This window comes from Schistocerca serialis, chromosome 1, assembly GCF_023864345.2.
Source record: "Schistocerca serialis cubense isolate TAMUIC-IGC-003099 chromosome 1, iqSchSeri2.2, whole genome shotgun sequence".
Taxonomy (NCBI): Eukaryota; Metazoa; Arthropoda; class Insecta; order Orthoptera; family Acrididae; genus Schistocerca; species Schistocerca serialis.
In genome coordinates this window covers 195,224,685-195,239,781 of record NC_064638.1, presented here as the reverse complement: position 1 = coordinate 195,239,781, position 15,097 = coordinate 195,224,685, and positions in this window count along the sequence as shown.

Genomic DNA, 15,097 nt, shown 5'->3' with positions numbered 1-15,097 from the left:
AGGTCTTACTGTGCAAAATTTTCCGCATCAGAAGAAAGGGAAGCGTAACTTTTACTTAGGTTCAGAAACACAGGTACCGAAATTTAGCAGGTAATGGAGAGAAATTCGGAAGTAACTTAATGAAACTGCTATTCTCAATTCATCTGTCACACACTTGGTTACACTGCACACACTAAGACCTTCACCGACTTCACTTTGTTACACAGAGGTACAGTCGGTGACAGAATTCGCGAGACCCCTCGACCATTCGTTATGCTCAACTGCAAAGCTTTACTGTCTCATACATAGCACAACATGCTGGGAGAGACAATGTTGTCAACAGACAGTCACATGTGTAACTAGTAAATCTTACACGCAACGAAAGCTGAACTGAAAACAGGTATCTACGAAAACCACTGCCACAAGAAGAACTCACGGATTTTTTTCGGTGCTGGACATCACAAACGGATTTTCAAGCTGCTTTTCACGTTTCACCACAGTGCTGTACATTCATGAATGGCCCATTGTTACATCCATCCAATTTATCGTAGTTAAAGTGACTGAAGACAATAATAGAAGCAGTTGTTCCAAAGAAAATGCCTTTTTCGCATGCAGCAAATCGAAATTTTTGTTTTTATTTATGCACTCACAAACGTTTCGCCTTTTTTACAAGGCATCTTCAATGTGTGTCCTGAAACATTACATGATTTGTCAATTTTTACACGTAGTTTATGGTTCACATGTAGGTTATATATTTAAAAGCAATACCTTAAGGTTTTTTTTATCAAATGGAAAGGTACTTAAAGGTAACTTCTAATTCGTTGCATCTAAGCAAACTGCTTTTTCTCATCTGGTAACCAAGTGGACATCTTACGGTTCACTTTCAGTTCACTGTTTACGTTACACATCACTGTAACTGCCATCTTTTTAATTCACAGTTTCATTTGTTATTCTAAGTGTTACCAATATTCTCAGTTTTCTGCATTCAACTACTTTGTGAATGTGTGAATATGTGTGTGTATTAGAGAAGGAGTGAGATTTCTTATTTTTTTCATAATAATTATAATAATTATTGTTATTATATTTTCCTGTTTATACTTCTGAGAGGAATCAGATGTGTAATCATTTGTTCGGATTTCTGTGTATTATATGATCAATCAGTGTAAACAGTGAGTTGTTACTGATATTTACTTGGTCCTTTAGTAGTTGTTTCTTTTCAGCCTTTGTATTGTGTATATAATAATTTTCCAGTAATGTTAGGAGATGTGTTTCATTATTTATTCTAATTATTTTCGTATCATTTTCTCTTGGAGTAGGTTTGTGGTTATTTTCTCTCAAATGTTCTACAAAAGTTGAGTGGCTCGTTCCATACTTCCATGCTCTGATATGTTCTTTGTACCGGGTGTCAAATGTTCTGCTGGTTTTCCTATATACCTTCTACCGCATGAGTTGCACTGTAGTTGGTATATTCCTGCTTTTTGGTCTATATCTGTGTTTTTTGTTAGTTTTGGAATGCGCCTTTGAATTCAATTGTCTGTTTTGAATGCTATTTTATCCCTTGTCTTTTGAAACTGTTTGTTACTTTATGTGTGAGATTGTGCTTGTATGTCATTGTGTACCATCTTGAATCTTCTTTCTTGTTCTCCTGTATTCCTTGTGTCGTTATTGTCCTGTCACTGAAGCTAAGGCGATACCCACGGGCAACATTATTCTGACATATATGGAACATTAGAACGGAAAAGTAGCTTACTTAAGACGGAATTCCGCGAATTAGATGACGGAAGGGACTTATGGATCACTTAAAATAGACTTGATTACACCAGATCGAGCCGACAGACGACGCTAAACACACTTCTTCGCTGACTGGGCAGATCAAAGAGGTTTTTCTCTTCACCCTTTGTTACCAATCGCTAGGGGCCTTGCGACGGTTTCCGTCTACCAGCTTTGTCGTTGATAGAATGGTGACATTTGTTTGGGGTGGCGAGTCGCTGGTAGTTTTCTCGAGAGCGAACTGTATAATGAGCACAGAAAATAGATGGTGCATAGAGAGCTAGCAAAAAACAAATACGAAATCTGATTAGCGATAATGTCAAACCTGAAGTAGAGGAAGTGAAGCAATTCTGCTACTTGTGAAGCAAAATAACACATTCCAGACGCAGCAAGGAGGCCGTAAAAAGCTGACCAGCGCAGCCAAAGAGGGTATGAATGGTCACGAGTTCTCTACTGCTGATACATGGCTGTAGCTTCGTTTCCTTAGTTGATACATTTGTTTCACATACGATTTTACTGGCATGTGCTATCTCCAAGATGCGCTATGTTCTTTGAAGTGAGACTTGTGTGCTGAATAGTAGCATTTTTTTCGAATTCTTTGCATGCCGTGAGAATGCGTGACGCACCAAAGTCTGTTTCATTTGATTAGTAAATTCTGTTCCAATATCTGGAGATGAGGGATACAGATTTTGACAACCTCGTACGCAATTTCGTCTGTTGAAATTTAGTCATGCATTGTGTGTGAAATAAGTTGCAGCCATTAATTTCGCTATTGTACTTAACTAGTTTCTTTACTCCAGTGACCCTGCTCTAGTATGGTTACAACTGCAAAAATTTCTGTATGGTTCAACGACTTAAAAATTCTGCGAGTGGTTTTGCATAGGTTAGCCAAGTGGATCAGTGAATCACTTTTCTTTATTTATCCACCAGCTTGTATCTTGTCCGACTAGCTTCTTCCAAATGGAAACGAGAGTAAACTCTCTGTTACATAAGAATATTGTTAGGATGATTTGCTAATTCTTATCAGGATATTCTTCAGTTCTTTTGTCAGCTGAAACCACTTGTATTCATGATTCGTTTAACTCTGTATATCACCCAACACGTTTGTCTACTAGTATGAACAAAAGCAAATCGTGGAGGTAGATCTCCTTATTGTTCTCCTTTGGCAATTTTCTCGTGAGAGACTGAATCATTTATATTGTAAATTTTCTTGTTCAGTGGACTTACGTATAATTAACGATTTCCTTTAGTGGTTGGTGAGCATCATCAGTACTCATAAGTGTAATTATTTGTTGAATAAATAATGAACAAAATCCCATCTCCGACAAAGGGCAATTTTTACGGAATTATGGTAACATCTCACCACCATCCATAATTAGAGTCCATTTTTAAGTATATGTATACTATGTTGTTTGGCGTGGTGGGTCTCGAAAGTGAAGATTATCACTGGTGTCGACAAATTCTATATACGTTGCAGCTAAAATATTAGTGTAAATCGAACAATTATAAACAAGGTGTGTTTTGTCAAGCAACTATTCTCTCTATAGATACCTAGTTAAATCAATAAGTTACATCTGTCATGGATATATTTCGAAATATGCGTTCTGATGATAAAGATGGTGATATTTGGTTTTGTAAGGAACAAGCGTTCCAGCGGTACCCAAACAAAAATAAACCATAGGATTTCAGGGTAGAGTGGTTATTAATTTTATTTATAGCGTATCTTAAAATCCAAAAAATGGTTCATATTGCTCTAAGCACTATGGGACTTAACATCTGAGGTCATCAGTGCCCTAGACTTAGAACTACTTAAACGTAACTAACCCAAGGACATCACACACATCCAAGCCCGAGGCAGGACTCGACCCTGCGACCGAAGCAGCAGCGCGGTTCCGGACTGAAGCGCATAGAACCGTTCGGTCACAGCGGACGGCTCTTAAGTGCACACGTTACATAAATTTACTCGATACACAGCGTCAAATGTAAGCCATCTTCTTATTTAATATTTCCTATAAATAACTACAAACGTTTAAAATTGATTGTGAACCTTCACAGATGCAGCTAATTTATCCAACTTCAGTGTCTTGCAAAAATACTCAACGATCGTCTCTTGGGGCTCAATGCAAACACACACGATTATTTCACAAGGGAATCCCAAATGACGGCTCGATTGCACTCTTTCTCACATTTATTTCTGGCAATTATACATATATCACATTATATTTTCGTAACCAAAAAACAAACAAACTCTTATAAAATTTTAATAATAACGAGTATTGCAAACCTTGCGGCGAAATTATTGCTGTCATTCACAGTTACTTTCCATAAATTTCAAACGTCTGAGTAGCAAGAAAAGAAACGTGTGCAACTGAGAACAGAGTTCAACTGACGAATGTCTCAAAGTCATCGTATCCAAGGAAATAATGATGTTTTCATTTCTTATTTTTCAAAAATAACACAAAAAATACATTTTGTGTGTAAGCAACATTAATAATCTTAAATTTCTCCACCATTCTCCTCTGTCATCACCTAATCCGACAAGGAGAGGGTCTTACATATGGGCCATCGATTTTGGTAAAGTTTTGCATTGCCGTTATATATTGAAAATTAATAAACACGTGTTTCGGCTATTTGATCGACACGCCCTAGTTACTGAAAAAATAGAGGTAAAAGTTCATGATGGAAAGTCTTGTTTTCACTCTGCAGCTTGGTCACCCGTAATTTAATTCTTCGCGTATAGGTCGAGTCATGCCTGCCCGGTAGTTCAGAGGCTACATGTCCTCTGAAATGAAAAAAAAGTAACTGAGTGAAATATTCAACACTCAGCTAGAATAGTTTTCAAATGGCGTGAGCCACGAACAGGTCCGTTTTCGATTCGTGGTCCTTGCCCTCTTTTATTTAACCTTTTTTTCCGGTGTATCTGAAAATCTTCTGATAACTTAAGTACTTCTTTTATCTTTCACTGAAGAAAACACTGTGAGGTGTGATAAATAACCAAATAAGTAAATATATTTAAGGTTCTTTCCATAGGACGTAAAGAACAAAAACACACTACGAATAAATTGTTCCGTAATCACAGCCGTCGTCTATTCGCGAGCGTTCTCACAATGAGTGGGGTAAAACTTATCAGAGAAACAGGCAAAAGATAAGTAACACTCGCACCTTATGCAATACACGAACGAAATCTCTCCGCATTGCTTGTGGAAAACATATATGATTCAGGTTGCTAAATGCACCGCCCGATGCAGAGAGGCAAAGATACGAACGTCAGCCAGCGGTTTGGTGGCTTAATGCGTCGACTGCCGACCTCGCTTGGCTAACGCGTAGACTTTAGTGTATGCAAGCTACAGTTTGAAAACACGATTTTCAGTCATCAAATTCGTTCTCAATTTTTTCAATAAGTCGGGAATGTCTAAAAAAAAATCCATAAAACGTGTCTCTTTATTTTCGTACAAAACTTCATCAAGAACGGTGACCTACATGCCAGACCGTCCCTTTGTTAGCCGATTTACGCATCATTCGGTATTGGGAGGGGGAACGGAGGAAACCACGTTTGACGAAAATTCCGAATGGCGGCGGAGGCCAGCGTTCTTGCTTGGCACTGCCAGAAGTGAAGGAGATCGTTTGATGTGTGTTAAAATTTTTATTGCTGGTGAGCATTAAACACCAAACACCCACACGCACAGAGAATGGATGAAGTAGACTTCTTAATAATTGTGTTACACTGACCTCTGATAACCTTCACAAGGGGCAGGCATTGATTTGGTAATCTGAACTGCGAGAATAAAGATGGAAAGTAACTTGTTAGAAATAAAGTTACGTCGTAAGATTCGAATTTTGGACTTCTTCTTTATAGTGTCAGTCGTACTTTGTGAAAATAAGGAGAAAAATGAAAAAAAAAAAACGAACATGAGTGTCAAATAATTTCTGTGCTGATCTCTTAAATTTGGAAACTGACTCTTATTCTGCTACGAACGCTGATCTAGAAGGGCGTCAGTTAGTTCGTAGGACCAAAACCACGGTTTCTTGTCAGCAGTCAAAGAGTGCATGGTTCGCGAATGGAGTCTGTCACTTCTGTATAAGTAGAGTGTTGCTGCAGAAGTTCGAAAATCGGTTACGTTAAGGTATACATCTCTCTCCTTACAGGAGAGGGGACGGAAGTTTGTTCACCCATTCAATCCGTTTTAGACGTAACTCTGGTTCATGCACTTCTGGACCGATCTTGAGGAAATCAGATTCAAAAACTATCGATGCAGTCCGGAATACACAATACGAGTATGTTCAGACTATATATCGGACCTGGTAGCGCAGTGATGCGTGAAATGAGATCCTAGGATGAAGCCCATCTCCTAGGATGTTTATTTTCTATTGTGCACTCATTTTCGCTGGTAAAAAATTTGCACTCTGTATATTTTACATTCAGAAACACGGAAATTATGTGCTCAACAACCAGTTTTTGAGGGAAGATAGTGTCTAAAAATTTCAACTGTCCATTCAGCCTGTTCATTTCATTTCTTTAAGTGAATATTATACGTAAAATGTTGAACTGTCGACTCACAGTGCTCACATGATGATTCATATTGGCGTAATTGCTCTGTGAACTGTTGTACGACTAACGAAAATGTTTTACAATCGCTAAATCAACTTGTGTCCTTAGTTCACTCTTCTCTATAAACGGAACATCTGTTTGCGTGTAGATGTTCTGAGTAGATCACTTCCACCGAGAGATTGGATACTATGAATCGTAGTAAGAATGTATTCCACGGATATGTCGTATTTCTACATAAATGATTTGCTTAAACAGTCGATTCGGGAAACATAACGGTCCGTATGCATTTGTAAATTTCAAATACAATATCAAAGATAATATAATAGCTCAGATGAATACAAACTGAAAAAATTGCATATATCTGAACTCATAACTTTGATTTTGCATCCACGTCCAGAGAACTTACTGCTGAGCCTCTACTGGCCCAGAGTGAAAAGCACATAACAAGTGTAAAATATCTGCTCCATCAATCTTTGAATGTTTTTTTCTCGACAGTGGCTGAGAATTGCCTCCTATGCTTTTGCGTATTGGAATTCTCAGTCATGAATTTTACGTACTTTGAATGAGAGTTGATTCACTAGGGAGGGTTTGGATCCCTTCTTATCAGTGAAAATTTAATGGGTGTGAATTTGCTCGGTGCAGGGTACGCTGACTGAAAACTGTCGGGGTAGTTAAATCCAAAATGACGTTACATTCATAGCTTCGACCAAATAATTGTGGGAACGGAAATTCGAAAAAATGGAATTATTCTGCTGTGTCTACCAGTGCCGAATCTACAAAATAATTATGAATTAAAATTTTTTGTATTGGTATACTTTCAAAGTACTCTCTCTGGTGATGGAAAATTTATCTGTAGTCGAAATGTACATACATCAACGAGAGAGTAATTTTATGAAATATGTAGGACAAGATGTTCTGTGTCCTACAGACCAGTCGGGTTTCAAAACAATAACAAGCAACCTCTTGTTACGTAGTGTCACAAGGTATTGTATTTCTTCCGAATGCAATGGCAGCAAGAAAACTATTTATTTATATACGACATGTTTTAAGTTATCACCGGAAATTTTTCAGTTATTACGAGACACAGAACTATCATTTAATGGTTTTATATTACTGGTATACATAACGTAGAAGCATTTCTGAAACGTCTGAGACATACTGAAGCTTATTCCATGAATTTTAGCTGCAGTAGGTTGCAGTGTAAGAAGCAAATTTGTTGTATCCCCGCTCGCTGTGTTGTCTAGTGCCGCTGTTTACTCTGATGCAGAGCTCTCCCTGGCCTTAAGCACTGACTCGACGATGCGACATGCACTGTGACTTTGTATTCCTCGACTGCTCAATGACATGTTGGGAAATTTCCCTTGTTTTACAGAAAGTTTGCCTTACTAAGCATGGTTTCCATGACAACGATTTACTAATGGACTCTGTCACTAGTCTATATTATTACGTAGTGAATCTAACGCAACGAACGAAACCGAAATTGTATGTTTGCTTATTTTCAAATCGCCTGCTTATTAGTTGCCATGTTTCACGATAATATTTTCGTTACTAAAGGACACGTTTTGAATAACCTCTTTCGTTTGGTGACATAAGTAATAATGTGTGTGCTGCACGAAAATTCTGATTTCTCGAATGTGGAATATATTAAACCCACAAATTTTAAAACGGGTTACATGTTAATTAAGTCACGTCTGTTAAATATTTTTGAACATCAAGTGTTCTTGCTTGTTTATCATTTACAAATTCATTATTTTTATCTGTTTCTATGATGCTTCACAGCCTGAAAGTAAGACTGAAAGGAAGTTTGACCTATAAACAGAAAAAAGAATCAGATTGGAACTGTTTGTTACAGTATCGCTGTATCTGTTAACGTCTTCAGAAGTGGACATTAAAGACAATTTTCTTAGGGTGTTCAGAAGGGGATATTGCGGAAAACTTCGAACAGAACAGGAAAGTAATCTCGTAGAAGTTCCGTGACCTAAGCATCAGAGTTGCTGAACATTGCAGTTTACCGTCGCAGGCCGTAAGTATTATATTGATATGTAAGGGGCAAAAGTTTTCACTGTCAAGTTTGGGAAAATATATCTTGAATGTGTCAGAACATTAGAACATTCCATATGATACACACTGTTTACGGCCTCTGAGTAATAAGCACAAGGTCATTAAATATATTTTGCAACTGGAGACGTTCTGCGGTTTTTTAAAATAACTATTCACTCAGATTAACACGTTACCAAAATAATGCAAATATGTTTAATAACAGTAATTGTCATGAATGTGGTTATCTGTTTCATGCCTTCTGCAAGCCAAGAAAATAAACTGCTTTGGTTGTAGTACAATTTGGTTTTATTGGTGTAAATGCCCATGATTTATATACTAAATATAACTTATTGCTATTTCGAATAGTCTATGGATTTGTATTGAAATATCTTTTCATTTTAGCACTACAATGGAGATATGTTGATAGTTTTTGCCACCATTCGACTAGATGAGAGTAGAAAATCACCTATAAATCATACATACAGGTCCGGATGGAATCCCAGGTCGATTTTACAATGAGTAGTTTACGTCATGGACCCGTTACCTCGCTGGAATTTATCGTGAATCTCTCGCCAAGCACAAAGCACCAAGCGACTGAAAACATCGCATGAGACTCCAGTATATAAGCAGGGTAAAATAACGCACCCGCAAAATTATAGAGCAGTATTCCTAACTTCTGTTTTCTGCAGAATTCTTGAACAAATACTCAGTTCCAATATGTTGTTCTTGTGGGCTTCAGTCCTGAGACCGGTTTGATGCAGCTCTACATGCTACTGTATCCTGTGCAAGCTCCTTCATCTCCCAGTACCTACTGCAACCTACATCCTTCTGAATCTGTTTAGTGTATTCATCTCTTTGTCTCCCTCATCGATTTTTACCCTCCAAGCTGCCCTCAAATACTAAATTGTTGTTTCCTTGATGCCTCAGAATATGCCCAACCGACCGATTCCTTCTCCTAGTCCAGATGTGCCACAAATTTTTCTTCTCTCCAATTCTATTCAATACCTCCTCATTAGTTATGTGATCTACCCATCTAATCTTCAGCATTCTTCTGTAGCACCACATTTCTAAAGCTTCTATTCTCTTCTTGTCTAAACTATTTATCGCCCAAGTTTAGCTTCCATATACGACTACACAACATACAAATACTTTCAGAAACGACTTCCTGACACTTAAATCAATACTGGATGTTAACAAACTTCTCTTCTTCAGAAACGCTTTCCATGTCATTGCCAGTCTATTTTTTTTATCCTCTCTACTTCGACCATCATCAGTTATTTTGCTCCCCAAATAGCAAAACTCATTTACTACCTTGAGCCTCTCATTTCGTAAAATAATTCCCGCAGCATCACCCGATTTAATTTGACTACATTCCATTATCTTCGTTTTGCTTCTGTTGATGTTCATCTTATACCCTCCTTTCAAGACACTGTCCATTCCGTTAAGCTGCTCTTCGAAGTTCTTTCCTATCTCTGACATAATTGCAACGTCATCGGCGAATCTCAAGGTTTTTATTTCTTCTCCATGGATTCTAATTCCTACTCCGAATTTTTCTTTTGGTTCCTTTACTGCTTGCTCAATATACAGATTGAATAAAATCGGGGAGAGGCTACAACCCCGTCTCACTCCCTTCCCAACCACTGCTTCCCTTTCATGTCCCTCGACTCTTATAACTGCCATCTGGTTTCTGTACGAATTGTAAATAGCCTTTCGCTCCCTGTATTTTACCCCTGCCACCTCCAGAATTTGAAAGAGAGTATTCCAGTCAACATTGTCAAAAGGTTTCTCTAAGTCTGCAAATGCTAGAAACGTAGGTTTCCCTTTCCATAATCTATTTTCTAAAATAAGTCGAATATAATAAACAATAATAGAATCAAGTATGTTGTCCTCGATGATAAGTGCTCATCACTGCCACGGATATCATCAGGAGTACCACAGAAAAGTGTGATAGGGCCGCTGTTGTTCTCTATATACGTAAATGATTTGGTGGACAGAATCTGCGGTTGTTTTCTGATGATGCCGTGGTGTACGGTAATGTGTCGAAAATGAGTGACTGTAGGAAGGTACAGAACGACTTAGACAAGACTTCCAGGTCGTGTGGTGAATGGCAGCTACCCCTAAATGTGGAAAAATGTAATTTAATTCGGATGATTAGGAAGATTAATCCTGTAATGTTCGGATACAGTTATAGTAGTGTCCTGCTTGAGATAGTCAATTTTTTTAATATTTGTGCGTAACGTTGCAAAGTGATAAGAAATGGAACGTACATGTGAGAATTGTAGTAGGGAAGGCAAACGGTCGACTTCGGTTTATTGGGAAAAATGAGGAAAGTGGGGTTCACCTGTAAAGGAGACCGCAAATACGACGCTGGTGCTACCTGCTCTTCTACATCTACATCTACATCCATACTCCGCAAGCCATCTGACAGTGTGTGGCGTGGGGTACCTTGAGAACCTCTATCGGTTCTCCCTTCCATTCCTGTCTCGTATTGTTCGTGGAAAGAAGGATTGTCGGTATGCCTCTGTGTGGGCTCTAATCTCTCTTATTTTATCCTCGTGGTCTCTTCGCGAGATATACGTAGGAGGGAGCAATATACTGCTTGACTCCTCGGTGAAGGTATGTTCTCGAAACTTCAACAAAAGCCCGTACCGAGCTACTGAGCGTCTCTCCTGCAGAGTCTTCCACTGGAGTTTATCTATCATCTCCGTAACGCTTTCGTGATTACTAAATGATCCTCTAACGAAGCGCGCTGCTCTCCGTTGGATCTTCTCTATCTCTTCTATCAACCCTATCTGGTACGGATCCCACACTGCTGAGCAGTATGCAAGCAGTGGGCGAACAAGCGTACTATAACCTACTTCCTTTGTTTTCGGATTGTATTTCCTTAGGATTCTTCCAATGAATCTCAGTCTTGCATCTGCTTCACCGACGATCAACTTTATACGATCATTCCATTTTAAATCACTCCTAATGCGTGCTCCCAGATAGTTTATGGAATTAACTGCTTCCAGATGCTGACCTGCTATATTGTAGCTAAATGATACGGGATCGTTCATTCTATGTATTCGCAGCACATTACACTTGTCTGCATTGAGATTCAATTGGCATTCCGTGCACGATGCGTCAATTCGCTGCACATCCTCCTGCATTTCAGTACAATTATCCATTGTTACAATCTCTCGGTATACCACAGCATCATCCGCTAAAAGCCTCAGTGAACTTCCGATGTCATCCACAAGGTCATTTATGTATATTGTGAATAGCAACGATCCTACGACACGCCCCTGCGGCACACCTGAAATCGCTCTTACTATGAAAGACTTCTCTCCAATGAGAATGACGTGCTGCATTCTGTTATCTAGGAGCTCTTCAATCCAATCACACAATTGGTCTGATGGTCATACGCTCTTACTTTGTTCGTTAAACGACTGTGGGGAACTGTGTCGAACGCCTTGCGGAAGTCAAGAAACACGGCATCTACCTGGGAACCCGTGTCTATGGCTCACTGAGCGAATAGCGCGAGCTGGGTTTCACACGATCGTTTCTATCGAAACTCATGCTGATTCCTACAGAGTAGATTTCTAGTCTCCAGAAAAGTCATTATACTCGAACATAGTACGTGTTCCAAAATCCTACAACTGATCGACGTTAGGATATAGGTCTATAATTCTGCACATCTGTTCGACGTCCCTTCTTAAAAACTGGGATGACCTGTGCCCTTTTCCAATCCTTTGGAACGCTACGCTTTTCTAGAGACCTACGGTACACCGCTGCAAGAAGGGGGGCAAGTTCCTTCGCGTACTCTGTGTAAAATGGAACGGGTGTCCCATCAGGTCCAGCGGCCTTTCCTCTTTTGAGCGATTTTAATTGTTTCTCTATCCTTCTGTCGCCTATTACGATATCTACCATTTTGTCATCTGTACCACAATCTAGAGAAGGAACTACAGTGCAGTCTTCCTCTGTGAAACAGCTTTGGAAAAAGACATTTAGTATTTCGGCCTATAGTCTGTCATCCTCTGTTTCAGTACCATTTTGGTCACAGAGTGTCTGGACATTTTGTTTTGATCCACCTACTGCTTTGACATAAGACCAAATTTCTCAGGATTTTCTGCCAAGTCAGTACATATAACTTTACTTTCGAATTCATTGACCGCCTCTCGCATAGCCCTCCTCACACTGCAGTTCGCTTCGCGTAATTTTTGTTTGTCTGCAAGGCTTTGGCTATCTTTATGTTTGCTGTGAAGTTCGCTTTTCTACCGCAGCAGTTTTCTAACTCGGTTGTTGCACCACGTTGGCTCTTTTCCATCTCTTACGATCTTGCTTGGCACATACTCATCTAACGCATATTGTACGATGGTTTTGAACTTTGTCCACTGATCCTCAACACTATCTGTACTTGAGTCAAAACTTTTGTGTTGAGCCGTCAGGTATTCTTGAGTACTGCTGGAGTGTTTGGGATCCATACCAGGTAGGATTGAGGGAGGACATCGAAGCAAATCAGAGACGAGTTGCTAGATTTGTTACCGGTAGGTTCGATCAATACGAAAGCGTTACGGAGATGCTTCGGGAACTCAAAATGGAGTACCTGGAGCGAAGGCAACGTTCTTTTCGAGGAACTTTGTTGCGAAAATTTAGAGAAATGACATCTGAAGCTGACTGCTGAACGATTCTACTGCAGCCAACATACATTGCGCGTAAGGACAACGCAGATAACATACGAGAAATTAGGGCTCATGCGAAGGCATATAGATAGTTGTATTTACTTCTCTCTATATGCGAGTGGAACAAGAAGGGAAATGACAAGCAGAGGTATAGGGTACCCTATGCCATCTCCCGTACTGTGGCCTGGAGAGTATATGTAGATGCAGATACACAGACTTGTTTGTCAAACTGTCTCTGAACGACGTGGGATGGAACCCAGTCAGCTCTTCCGTCCCCAAACTAGCAGCACCACGAGGAAATGTGATGACCTGCTGCCACACTAGTAGTTTGGCGGTGATGGTGAACGTAAGTGCAAAAGGATACTAATGTAACTGATGACAAATTGTAATGTAGATATTTAAAAACTACGAATAATCTTTAGTTGCCCGAATCGATTATAGAGCTGGTTGTCCAATGTCACATGCTTCTCGAACAATATGCATTCTATAAAGCACCGTAGATGAACTTTCAATATTTTTATAGTGGTTTCACGGAGAGCACAACATAATCCGAGGGTACCTATATCCTACCTGTGTAGCCATAATTTTTGGCATTGGCTGTTGACGTTTGTGACCTGTACTTGTCAATGATAACTAATTTGTTGTGGTTAAAGCTAAAATAGCTAGGGAATGATCAGTAGTCCTCTGTGAAACCCGTTCGGATTTTTCTGTCACTCACTGTTAAAGTCAGTTCAAATATGGATGTCACACTTCAGGTACAAACACGAACCGGAAACTCCCTAAACTGAATCACAACAACTGTGTTCTATTTGCTTCCCAGATGTGCTCACAAAGTGGTATATGTGCAGGTAGTACCAAGAGAGATACCGTCTCCCGCCTCATAAGATTCCAGATTATTTTAAAGAACAGTTTCAAGTAAAGAAAACCATGGGAAATTTTCTAAATTTCCTTTCATATAATGTCCAGTCTGTGTACGGAGCTCATTTTTTGATCCGGGTGTTACGTGACGTTAATCACCTGAAAACTTAGTGTGGAATGGAGGCAGATTGAGACATGACGACAAGGACCGTTCACTTGTAAGCAATATTACAGATTATAAATTACTCCTCTGTATAGTGACATGGGTACAGGTTTGAGATTCATCGTTGCTGTCATCCACTCCTGTTTTTTTGGTAATGCCGATTTCCATGTTACATGCTTCACCAATCAGCGTTATATTTGCAGTTGCGGACAGGGGCGAACTGACTGAGCGATGTCGCAGTGTGTTTCCTGTTACCAGTGTATCTACATTATATGTTATACACAACAGAGGATTCTGTAACATTAAATGCCTCGTCTGGTTGAAGCAGACAAGGGTGCTATCGGAGCACTACATGGACAAGGATTTTCAAATGTTATATAGCAAGGGCTATGGGTTTTCTCAAATCGTCGGCTGCGAGGTGGATCATGCGAATGATCTCCGCAAAACAACAGCAACTCAGGATCGGCAGATATGCCGTGTTAGTGAAAACCATCCATTAGTCGACGAATGACAATTTGAGCAACCTTTAAGTCTTCCTGTTAACATTAGATGCGTCATTCGTCGCCTTAGAAAAGGTCGACTGCGAGCAGGAAATGCTGCTCTGGAAGGGACATTATCCATCGAATAATTTGTCTGGTGACTTTCATAGCTGATGATATAAATAATTATGAAATTCTCCATGAAGATTCCTCCCTTTGTCAATTTCATGCACAGTACACCTTTATTGCCTTACTTTCATAACTAAGCTAATTTCGTTGCCTCGCTCCTGAGCTATAACATTCTACGATTTATGGACGTCGTTTTACAGAGACGGCTGGTCCGCTCTAATAGCCATCGTGCAGAGGCAGATATTCGCTTGCACGCACGGCACCCCAGCGTATCACCCGATGCTCCGGGTTGTTGCACGCACAAACATCGTGCGCTGTTGGTCGCTTTTGACACTTACGCAGGACGCAACCTCTAAGAGCAAACTGCGGCGGGCGACAACAGGACATGCGGGGTAAGAAAGATTTCCTTCTTACACGGCAACCTGCTGCAGCTCAGATTTATGGATGTTTTTCAGTGAACCTCTTACGT